This window comes from Mixophyes fleayi, chromosome 1 (genome assembly GCF_038048845.1).
Source record: "Mixophyes fleayi isolate aMixFle1 chromosome 1, aMixFle1.hap1, whole genome shotgun sequence".
Classification (NCBI taxonomy): domain Eukaryota; kingdom Metazoa; phylum Chordata; class Amphibia; order Anura; family Limnodynastidae; genus Mixophyes; species Mixophyes fleayi.
Window position 1 is genome coordinate 97,501,895 of NC_134402.1, and position 12,953 is coordinate 97,514,847.

At 41.7% G+C, this 12,953-nt stretch overlaps 1 protein-coding gene across 3 annotated transcripts in view; it reads right to left on the reverse strand.

Annotated features, from left to right (window-relative positions):
• The window catches only part of GLRB (glycine receptor beta), a 133,571-nt gene that overhangs the window by 80,213 nt on the left and 40,405 nt on the right, over positions 1–12,953 (reverse strand). Inside the window, exon 1 of one of the 3 annotated variants that reach the window (XM_075198270.1) lies at positions 7,696–7,813. The exons of the other annotated variants lie outside the window; for them this stretch is intronic. The gene's annotated coding sequence lies outside the window, so the exon portion shown is untranslated. Of the gene's footprint in view, positions 1–7,695; positions 7,814–12,953 lie in introns of those variants that run through there. 3 annotated transcript variants of the gene reach the window in all.

The window sequence follows — 12,953 nt, forward strand, 5'->3', positions numbered from 1 at the left end:
AATACCTCCTCCAAACATGGTACAGACAATTCGTCATTGAGATCCCAGACAGACAGGGTCAAAGTGTTATTGTTTGACTTTGTAAACCCAAAAAACTGTCCCTGTTGCACATAGTCGTGCAATGAAGACTGACTTTTTCATTTAAAGGCACGATCTTTCAAGTGTAGTGTTTGTAAGTCTAAGTCATATTATACTTTTGGTAAAATTGGTTTATTTTGTTCCTCTTTATGGTAATTAGTAATAGAATTAAAGTATGAAATAGAATTAAAGTATGAAATAGAATTAAAGTATGAAATAGAATTAAAGTATGAAATAGAGTGGTATAGAGTTGTAGTGTGGTATAGATAGAGTGGTCCACACAATATAATAATAAAACCCTCAACTGGTCTGAATTCCACCAAACAAGTATCTGGACTGCGTAGTGTGGTGGCCCCGGTACACAATTTGGTACCGAGGCCACAATATAATTTAAAAATTGGGCATCAACTGTCACCGTTGTTTAATATCTGATACACCTAAATATGGACTGCACAGTGGAGTGGCCCCGGTAGTAAATTTGGTGCCGGGGCCACAATACCTCCTCCAACTTCCAAGTGTAGTGTTTATAAAGACAGACAGCGTCGAAGTGTTATTAGTTGACTTTCTTAACCCTAAAATTGTCCCTGTTGCAAATATTCGTGCAATGGACAGTTACTTTTTTATTGAAAGACTCAAGCTTTCAAGTGTAGTGTTTATAAAATATAAACAACAATACAGTAGTTTTAGAGCACGTCAATACCTCTTGTTTTAAATTATGACACGGCATTTTACTTTTGGTTTAATTTCTTGTATTTTTTTAAATTTGGTTTTACTTTTTGAACATGGCAAACGACTGTTGATTGGTCATATAATGCAAAAAAAAAAGGTCCAAGATGGAATTGTCCTTGGGCCCTCACACCCACCCTTATGTTGTTTAAATAGGACATGCACACTTTAACAAACCAATCATTTCAGCAACAGGGCCTACCAAACAACTTTGGCTGAAATGATTGGTTGGTTTGGGCCCCCACACCAAAAAAGCTATTCATCTCTCCCTGTACAGACTAAACAGGCTCTACTGAGGCAAGATGTCGTCCTCATCCTCAACCTCTGATTCCTCTCCCCCTACAGTGTGTACTTCCTCCTCATCACACATTATCAATTCGTCCCCGCTGGACTCCACAACCACAGGTCCCTCTGTAGTATCTGGAGGGCAGTGCTGTACTTCATTGAGGAATTGATTATTCATTTTTATAAACATCATTTTTTCAACGTTATGAGAAAGCAACCTCCTTCGCCGCTCACTGACCAGGTTCCCCGCTGCACTAAAAACTCTTTCCGAGTACACACTGGAGGGGGGACAACTCAGGTAAAATAGAGCCAGTTTGTACAGGGGCTTCCAAACTGCCTTTTTTTCCTGCCAGTAACAATATGGACTGTCTGACATGTCTACTTGGATGGTGTCAGCAAAGTAATCATCCACAATTTTTTCTATTGTGACAGCATCCAATGCAGCGAGAGTAGACATGTCTGCAATGGTTGGCAGGTCCTTCAGTCCGGACCAGATGTTATCAGCATCCCCGCCAGTGCCTCTTTTGGGAAAACTGAGCTTTTTCCTCGCAGCCATAGATGTGGAAGAAAATGAGGGTGGAGCTGTTGACATGTCACGGTCCTCTTCAGAGGACAATCTCCTGACCAGCAGGTCTTTGCACCGCTGTAGACTTGTGTCCGCCGGAAACAGAGACACAACATACGCTTTAAACCGAGGATCGAGCACGGTGGCCAGAATGTATTCCTCTGACTTTAAAAGAGTGACCACCCTCGGATCCTGGCAAAGCGTACGAAGGGCTACATCCACAAGAGCTACATGCTTGGTGTAATCGCAATGGCTTACCAGCTCCTCCCTCACTTTCTCCAGCTGCTTCTGCAACAGCCTGATCAGGGGAATGACCTGACTCAAGCTGGCAGTGTCGGAACTGACTTCTCGTGTGGCAAGTTCAAATGGCTGCAGAACCTTGCACAACACGGAAATCAGTCTCCACTGCGCTTGACTGAGGCGCATCCCCACTCCTTTGCCTATGTCGTAGGTGGCTGTGTAGGCCTGAATGGCCTTTTGCTGCTCCTCCATCCTCTGCAGCATATAGAGGGTGGAGTTCCAGCGCGTCACAACCTCTTGTTTGAGGTGATGGCAGGGCAGGTTCATGCTTTTTTGATGTGCCTCTAGTCTGCGGTAGGCACTGGCTGAATGCCGAAAGTGTCCAGCAATTTTGCGCGCCACCGCAAGCATCTCCTGCACACTCCTGTCACTCTTGAGGTAATGCTGCACCACCAAATTAATGGTGTGGGCAAAACATGGGACGTGCTGGAAATTGCCCATATTTAATGCCCGCACAATGTTACTGGCATTGTCTGACACCACAAATCCCCATGAGAGTCTAAGTGGGGTAAGCCACTGGGAGATAATTTCCCTCATTTTCTCTAATATGTTGTCAGCGTTGTGCCTCTTATTAAAGCCTGTAATGCACAATGTTGCCTGCCTTTGCATGAGCAGCCATTTTGTAGATGCTGCTACTGATGCAGCTGTTGCTGTTGCTGCGGAAGGGGATGCATCTACCCAGTGGGCTGTCACAGTCATATAGTCCTTCGTTTGCCCAGAACCACTTGTCCACATGTCCGTGGTTAAGTGGACAGTGGGTACAACCGCATTTTTAAGAGCACTGACGACACTTGATCGTACTTCTCTGTACATTTTTGGTATCGCCTGCCTAGTGAAGTGGAATCTCGAGGGGATTTGGTACCGGGGACACAATACCTCCATCAACCCTCTAAATCCCACTCCACTGATGGCGGACACCGGGCGCACGTCTAACACCAACATTGCAGTTACAGCCGCAGTTATACGCTTTGCAATAGGGTGACTACTATCGTATTTTGTGGTCATGGCAAACGACTGTTGGACGGTCAATTGTTTTGTGAAAGACTTAGCGGTCTTACGACTTCCCCTCTGGGAAGATGACCGACTAACAGCAGCAACAGCAGCAGTGGCAGTAGTAGGCGTACCGCTGCAGGATTCCTCGGATGAATCCCGTATTGAGGAGGACTGAATCTGATGGAGATTGTGGAGGAAGTTGACGAGGAGGGTGTTGCTGGTGTGTATCCAACTGGACCACGGGATTTAGTTGTCCCTGTACCGATGAGGGTCCTAGCCCCAGTTCCTGAACTAACCACTGAACTATGAAGGTTATTCAGGTGACGTATAAGGGAGGATGTTCCTAGGTGGGCAAGATCCTTACCCCTGCTTATTTGAGCTTTACATAAGCTACATATGGCCATACATTGGTTGTCTGGATTTGGATAAAAATAACTCCAGACCGAAGAGGTGCATTTTTTGGTCTTCTGACCAGGCATGACGATGGGCTTTTTCATCCCATGGACATCAGCTGTTTCCCCCCCTGGTGCCTCATTTACAATAACCACATCACCATCCTCATCATCAAGTTCCTCCACAGCGCCAGCTACATCATAAATAGCCTCCTCCCGAGCCACCTCTTCCCGTACAGTGATGGGAAGGTCAGGCTTGACGACCACCAACACCCTTGGACTCGCCTTGGGGATTTGTGATAATTTCTCTTTAGAAGGCAGAGTTGTTTGCTGTTTTGTTGCTGACAGCATAACTCTCTTCAATTTTTTGTAGGGGGGGGGAGGAGGAGGAGGGCTAAGATCCGTGGGTGAAGCTGAACCACTAGTCATGAACACGGGCCAGGGCCTAAGCCGTTCCTTGCCACTCCGTGTCGTAAATGGCATATTGGCAACTTTACGTTTCTCCTCAGATGATTTAAAGTTTCTCTTTTTGCTACTTTTTCTTAACTTGGGCTTTTTGGATTTTACATGCCCGGTACTACGAGATTGGGCATCGGGCTTGGAAGACGACGTTGATGGCATTTCATCGTCTATGTCATGACTAGTGGCAGCAGCTTCAGCATTAGGAGGAAGTGGGTCTTGATCTTTCCCTACTTTATCCTCCAAATTTTTGGTCTCCATTATATGTAGCACAAGATACTGCAGAATGTGTGAACTTGGTAATATTGCAGTACCAATGGACTTATACTGCTGGATTGGTTTTGCAAATTTGGTTATAATTATTATATTTTTTTTTTTTTTTAAATTTTTTATTTTTTTTTACTTTTTTTTTATTTTTAAAAAACTTGGGAATAGTGGGGAAATAACTATGCCCTTAGAAGCACAGAGCACAGGACACAGCACCACTGGACTGAACAGGACACGGCACAGGACCCAGCAGCACTACGGGAGGCACTAAGTGACATTAACACCGGGTCAGTCATTCCATGGATAAAATGTAAAATTGCTGTCAACAAAAGGCACATGTTTCGACACAGACGTACAAGTCTTTCTTCGGATTTTAGTCCGCTAAGGCCAGTTTGTAGGGCCAGTATAAAAAACAGAACGGGAGCCACAAAGCCAAGGCGTTTGTCAGCAGGACAGAGCACAGGACACAGCACCACTGGACTGATACTGCAGAATGTGTGAACTTGGTAATATTGCAGTACCAATGGACTTATACTGCTGGATTGGTTTTGCAAATTTGGTTATAATTATTATATATTTTTTTTTTTTTTTTAAATTTTTTATTTTTTTTTACTTTTTTTTTATTTTTTAAAAACTTGGGAATAATGGGGAAATAACTATGCCCTTAGAAGCACAGAGCACAGGACACAGCACCACTGGACTGAACAGGACACGGCACAGGACCCAGCAGCACTACGGAACTCAGCAGGACAGAGCACAGGACACAGCACCACTGGACTGATACTGCAGAATGTGTAAACTTTGTAATATTGCAGTACCACTGGACTTTTACTGCTGAATGTGTGAACTTGGTAATATTGCAGTACCAATGGACTTATACTGCTGGATTGGTTTTGCAAATTTGGTTATAATTATTATATATATTTTTTTTTTTTTTAAATTTTTATTTTTTTTTACTTTTTTTTTATTTTTAAAAAACTTGGGAATAGTGGGGAAATAACTATGCCCTTAGAAGCACAGAGCACAGGACACAGCACCACTGGACTGAACAGGACACGGCACAGGACCCAGCAGCACTACGGAACTCAGCAGGACAGAGCACAGGACACAGCACCACTGGACTGATACTGCAGAATGTGTGAACTTGGTAATATTGCAGTACCAATGGACTTATACTGCTGGATTGGTTTTGCAAATTTGGTTATAATTATTATATATTTTTTTTTTTTTTTAAATTTTTTATTTTTTTTTACTTTTTTTTTATTTTTTAAAAACTTGGGAATAATGGGGAAATAACTATGCCCTTAGAAGCACAGAGCACAGGACACAGCACCACTGGACTGAACAGGACACGGCACAGGACCCAGCAGCACTACGGAACTCAGCAGGACAGAGCACAGGACACAGCACCACTGGACTGATACTGCAGAATGTGTAAACTTTGTAATATTGCAGTACCACTGGACTTTTACTGCTGAATGTGTGAACTTGGTAATATTGCAGTACCAATGGGCTTATACTGCAGGATTGGTTGTGCAAATTTTGTGGTAATTAAAAAAAATTAAAGTAGTTTTTGGTATTTTTTAAAAAAACTTTTTTTTATTTTTTTAAACACAGGGGAATATTGGGCAAATAACTATGCCCTTAGAAGCACAGAGCACAGGACACAGCACCACTGGACTGAACAGGACACAGCACAGGACCCAGCAGCACCACTGACCTCAGAAGGACAGAGCACAGCACACAGCACCACTGGACTGATACTGCAGAACACAGCACAGCACAGCACAGCACAGAACTAAACAGCACAGAACTAAACAGCACAGAACTAAACAGCACAGAACTAAACAGCACAGAACTAAACAGCACAGAGGACCACCTAACACACCCTCCCTCTACCCTGATCAATGCCCGAGTGAAGATGGCGGCGACTAGCGGGGAATTTATAGGATCCGAGTATCGCGAGATCCGACAACGGGATTATGAGTCAGAGCCTCAGTTTCACTTTTGAATTTGGCGCTAATACCCGGATCTGTCTCGGATCCGACTCGGATCCGCAACGTTCGGGTGGGCTCGGATTTCATAAATCCGAGTGCGCTCATCCCTACATATAAGTAGATTTTCCATTGTTGTTTAAAATCTTTTATTTGGCAATTATTTATTAAACGATGCTCAGCTTCCCAGTGATACTGGAAGGCAGCGGTAAAAGGAGTACTACTGATTGCTAGACTATCTGCACATGCTTGATCCAGCATGTTGACTTGGGCATGTGAACTGGAACTGGAAGGCAGGTCTTGTGCTTCCAGTTTCTACAAAAATAAATAGAATAGAAAAAAAATATATATTCAAAAACCCCAGAAAATATATTTTATTTTAAAGCATTTTTTTTTCATGGTGGTACCCCCTGCTAACAACATCCTGCAATCAGATGTCCTTGGTAAATAAGCTTCCCCATTTCACAGCATTGAGGGCTTATCGCCCTTTAATAAATAGACCCTGCTTAGATCATAAGCATATTTGGGCTGGATAACCTTTACCTTCTGTTCCATGTCACTGTATGCAATTTGTTTGAGACTTTCTAAATACAGTGGTGTGTAGTATGCCAGAGTTTTATAAATAAAAGAGAATAACAACCCTAAATATTAATATGAGCTGATGTGTGTATATTGGTGCCAGCTGTGTGACAAATTTTATGGAAGAGGTATACTTATGCATCACCAACAGGCGCCGGCTGGGAGAGGGATGGCCGGGGGGCACACAGGCGGCCGCATCATATGACAGGGGATGCGGCCGCGTCATTGTGACGCGGCCGCATCCAGTCATGTGATGCGGCCGCCTGTGCGCTGACACGGCCGCATCTGATGTCATCAGATGCGGCCGCGGGGGGAAAAATATGTTTTTTGCATCCGGGGGGCGGCCGGCCGGCCGGCCTTCCCCCCGGCCCTAATAGCCGTCTGACCTAGCGGCCCGGGGGGTCGTTGCCCCCCTGCCCCCCGGGCCAGCCCGCCCCTGATCACCAAATGTACTTGCCTCCAATTTCAAAGTTAGAAACACAGGTGATTTAATTTTTTCATATTTTTTTCTATTTATTTTTTTGCAGCATTTATTTATATATTTATTTTATTAACCAAGAGAGCCTATATTGCATCTCCCCTACTGCCAGAACTGATGGCTTCAGAGTTATCTGTATCTGACTTAAATTTACATCTGCTCAGCTCAGGGCCTGCCTGTCTTGGACGTAAAACTAACAGACAGTGGGTGGGAAGGTGTTTAGTTTCCCGAGGTCTCTATCACCTCTGGATACCTGTATCCTGCATAATGTCAATATCAACTCTTAGGGGCATATTCAATTAGCTTTCCGGTTCGCGGGATGGCGCCGGAACGGGCCGCGAAGTCAATCTGCGGTACCGCAATAACTTGGATTTTCGTTCGCAGCCCATAGGGTTGCGTACGAAAATACGCGTTATTGCGGTACCGTATTACCGGCAATACAGCGCAGGTTTCGTGGTAACGCGCGTTACCGCAAACCGGAAAGCTAATTGAATATGCCCCTTAGCATCTTGTCTGTACTACTAAGCCACTGCCACTTGCATATGTTACACTCTTGTACCTTGTGTTTTATTTACCTACCTCCTTCTTACTCCCTCATTTCCCCAACTGACCCGTTCATCTCGTGTATGTTACAGCTTGAATATGACCTTTTGAATTTCTCTTGACATTCTCACTCTACAGAACCTTCTTTTAACATTCTCCCAGCTTCTTTCCACTTGTGAAACACATGTTTTAGAATAACCATGTTAAAACACCAAAATACTATAGAATTCTAGTGTTCTACCACGGTAATCATTTTCCCCATTTACACTAGAGTTATTACAACTACCATGTCTTGTCTGCCCCCAATTGTTATGTGAACCCTCTTTGTAATAATTGTAAACTATTACTTTCATACCACTCTGTGCAACATTCTTCCTCCATTATTGTTACTGGCAAAATAGTTGGTTAGCAAAGACCAAGAAGCAAAACGAGAAGATATAAAATACGACTGTAATACTAAGCAACATGAAAGGTGGTTGGCGGTGATAAATAGACTTTTCAATAAAGCGCTCTTAGCATCGTACAGTGCTTAGTAGAATGCAAAATCATTCTGGTTGATCTTCGCAACCTGATTGTCTGTAAGAGAGAATACCAAAACTTTTACAGCTTGGAATGAAACTCACATTATGGTTACTTTGGTTATTTGACCCAAATCTAGACTCCATTCATTTTCAGCGAATAGTGGGAGAGAATTATCATTATCAAAAAGGCTAAATTAATTCTAAATAACAACTAATAGCCAGTAAAACCAGAAGTGAATTCAGATTTGGAGCACTAGACCAGGCTCTGGACATAATTAGCTGCCCGAGAGATGGGAAGGCACATAGCAATGAAATTCTGGGCAACTTCACATTAAGTTAACTCAATTGTCTCCCAAGTGCCTACACTCAGCACTAAAAAAAAATTACATATTAGTTGGAGGAACCTTTTAATTATCTATTGCCTGCGTGGAAAAAAGTATTTTTAACATGTTATTTTACTGACTGTTAATAAAATTGGTACTGAGATCCATTTTCACTGACCACCTTAACCATGAGTTGACTATGTAATTGACATTAAGGTCTATGGAACACTGTCCTGTCACATTTTCTCTCATGGAGTGCTTCAGGTTGTCAGTGTATGTTGAAATGTTATCTCCCTGAAGCTTTAGAAAAGAAGGATAATAAATAGAAATCTGAAGCTAGTCAGACAAATTAAGGAACCAGATGTACCTTTTAAAAATCCTGGGGTAAGAGTAATCATCAACATTAATTATTGCAGTTATTCTTATTGTATTATTCTTTAATTTCATAGCACCAACATATTACACAATGCTGTGCAAGCAGAAAATGTTTATTCATTCACATCAGTTCCTGTCCGAGTACAGTATGTCCATACCCCCGGGAGCGTGACGAGCATTTCTGAAGTGCTAGGTCGGCGACAACCTCCAACCCTACCCTAAAACACTCTTGAATTCCTGCACATACATGAGGCATAGGGAGAGCAGTCCACAAACCTCCCAACTTCCTGCAAATTGGGAAAAACATGACAACCGCAGGACAGTCCTCTGCCATGCACTAATTGTTAACATCTTGAATTCTGCTTGCTGTCATTGTAGGTAAATGTTCTTAACTACAGAGCAGCAGGTTCATTTCTAGAGCTTGCAATGTTAGTAACATTTAGACAAAATTGTAATGTCATTTGCAAGAATACTATGCTGCTAGGTAAGTGCACATAAGGCATTATACCAGTAATGGGCAATCGGGTGCACTTCAAGAGCTGCAAGTAAGGGCCTCTCTCCTTTAAAAAGCATTCACATTAACCTTAGCAATAACTTAAAATATTGCATTTAACCAAAGAAAGACTCACTCACCCCAAAACACCCACTTATATAAAATTACATTATGCCCTTTAGAACCTCCAAATTTACAACACTTGCCCTAAAATGCTTCTCAGTGTCCTTATTCCTAATGTTCAATGGATTTCCCAAAAACTCTTCAATCCCTACATTCACCCTTCACTGAGAGTACCAGGAGTTACCCACTACTAAAGTAATCACTAATAACAAAAAATTAATAACTTAAATTTCTTTAATAAAGTGAGCAGAAATCCTGTAGCATTTTTCCAGGGAGGAAGGAAGAGACCACATTTTGCTGACTCCACATCCCTCCTCTGAAATCAAATTTCTTGCTGGAGCTGTGTGACCTCCTTGCAGTGTGTTGAGGAGGTCACGTGATGCCAAAGTTGGCTACTCTGAGCAAAGAATTAGATTAAGTTCTGTCTTATGCTGTGCTTTATGCATCTTATTTAAATAATGATATTTAATATGAGCTGGGGCCATAGGTGATGCTTTGTGGAGCATAAAGCAGAAACTAAGAGCTGAACATAGTTGGTCACCTGTTGCTCATCACTGCACTACACATTCAAAACGGGTATGAGAGATAGGTTTCATAAAGACATAATTCTGCTGTACTTTTAATACTGTACATTCGCAAAATCATTACTTACACAATAGACAGAATGACTGATAATGCTCTTATATTAAGCATAAAGAACATGAGGCCTTTTCCTGTTCTGTTGGTCAATTTTAGTATACAGGGTAGAAATTTTCAAGGGAGAAAACGTTTTACTATTTTTAACGGAGAAGGGTGTCATATTACAATTACAGCTGCTTGTTAAGTCAGAGCTCTGTACAGCTTGTTCACTCCAAGATGTCAGATAACCAATACATGTCACCAACTTGTCCAAGACTCAATTGATACTGTGAAAAGCACAGTGAGATAGTTATACCCGGGCAAATGAATTATAAAAATACATATATTTGTGCGCATATTGCCTATTCATTTAAAAATGTTTATGTCAAATGACAGAAGTAGGGCAAGAAGAAGATCACCCATTACTAATAGTGGCCTGAGGATCCAATTAGTTTTCAGTAACAATGATTATACAATAAGGGCTCTTTCACAAAAATATTTTTGCAGATTTCTCTGGACTACAATGTAAGCAAACTGCTACAAAACTCATGCTTGCATTGAGGTCATTGATCCCATTGCCTACACACAGTGCCGAAGCTAGAAATTTTGGTGCCCTGGGCGAGACAGGGCACCGATGCCCCCCATTTAAGTGGGAGTGGCATTTGACGAGAGAGAGAGAGAGAAAAAAAGACTTACAAGACTTTGAAGCTTCAACCCTTTGCGTTCCACTGAGAGGAAGTTCGGCATTTGCGTTCCAAATGCCGAACTTCACATGCGTTCCACTGCGGGACTTAAGGGTTGAAGTTTTAAAGTCTTGTAAGTGAATGTGAATGTCTCTCTCTCTAGGAGGCAGGTAGCAGGCGGCTGCTGCGCCCCCTTGGCCTTGCGCCCTGGGCGACGGCACCGCCCGCACCACCCTCGTTACGGCACTGCCTGCACACCTCCACCAAATCAACTGGCTGTGAACGCGTCCCCGTTTTGAGGTTTCCCAATTCCTACACATATAAAATACAATACAACTTTCTAATGAAGTAAACGAGAGGTTTATGAAACATGGGTCAAAGTTGGGGACTGGCTGTGAGAGAAGGGGGATACTATCTTTATTTGGATACCTATGGCAGTTTACTAAAGATGTGGTCAAGGTGAGCACATTACAATTTCACACGTTTGTTTGTGGTTTGTTATGGATTTACAATATGTATGCATTTTCCTTCTATGGAAGCAAATCACTGAGACTTTAAGAACACTAATTCCTGGCCAATAGAGCTACTTGTAGCAATCTAGTATAACCTATTATAGGTTAGCAAATGTACTGTCATTAATTTTTCACAGTCATATATTGTTATTCCTGCCTCCTGTGAGCTGATTGAGAATAGAAAATTAACTGGTTTGAAGCAAGAAAATAATTCAATATGTGTGACCAGTCAAATTATTATTTTTGCACATTCACATATGGTGACAGTACACACTATGTTTCTTTTTCTCTGTCCAAATCTGCACCAACAAACTATTTTAATTCATACCCAGGATGGTAAGTTGATGCACATTTCAGAAGACAATTCACCAATAAATGTACCAGGTAACAATACTGAAGTATTACGCTCACAATCTGACATTAAATTCCAGCAAAGATATTTTCACATATGGCACAGAAAAGTACTATGTCGTACTATTGTTCCTTTCCATGCAAGTCAAAACATGTTTATTTAGAATTTAATTCAGTTGCTCAATGCTGCCATATTTCTGTCAAAACAATCATCATCATTTATTTATATAGCGCCAACATATTCCGTAGCGCTTTACAATTGGGGACAAACATAATAAACTAATAAACAAACTGGGTAAAACAAAGAGGTGAGAAGGCCCTGTTCGCAAGCTTACAATCTATTGGCTAATGACTTAAGATCAACAAATAAAAGTACCCTAATCACATCAACTATGATACAGTAGACTTTTTTCAAATACTGTACCTGTTTATATATCATAGATAATAAAATCGGAGTACAGGTTTTCACCTGTACTAGGTCCACTTCATTAAGTGCAAGCAGCCATACTCCTAATGATTCAAAAACAAAACACGTAGGAAAGCCTCCTGCACTGTGTTCCAACTGAGATTTTACCATTGTGAGGATGAAGGGAGTTATTGAGCTTCCAACACGTAAAATATGGTTTCAAAATCCGGAAGGGGTGCAACAGATATCTATGTTGGAGCATCATGCTCATACCAGCAATGGTTATGTACAAGTACCCCACATAACCAGAGGGTAATATACACAGTCCATGCAGAAAGCACACTATGGTTGCTTCTAGCCTTATCCTGGACCAACAAAGGTGCAATCAAACCCCAGGCCACCAAACAGAACCTTATTTTCCATTTTTTTTTCTCTGTTTTGGTGAACACTTTTGATTTAAAGTGTTTAGACACTCTTTATGGAAAACCCCCAGCTCCTAACAGGCATAGCACGTTATAGTGCTCCAATGCAATAAGACTAATGAAAACAGAATGATTATGGAAGTATATGTGCAATTTGAATGAGTTGGGTAAACATGAATTCAAGTTCCTTGAATTTGTTGATGGAGAAAATCTGAGATGATTTTTTTTTTTTTTTATCATGCTCCAATTTCCTCTCAGATAAAAACTGGCGTTATATTATACCATAATATGTGGAAAAACGATTAAATCTGCACATGTTGAGTGCCAAATTGTACAGATCCAATCCCTGGGCCAAATCATTGGATTACAATGAAAATTGAACATTCATCACATTACACATTCATTTACCACAACCAGGTCTGCCGAGGACCCCACGCACGTATGTAACTCATCTACAGACCTTGTTT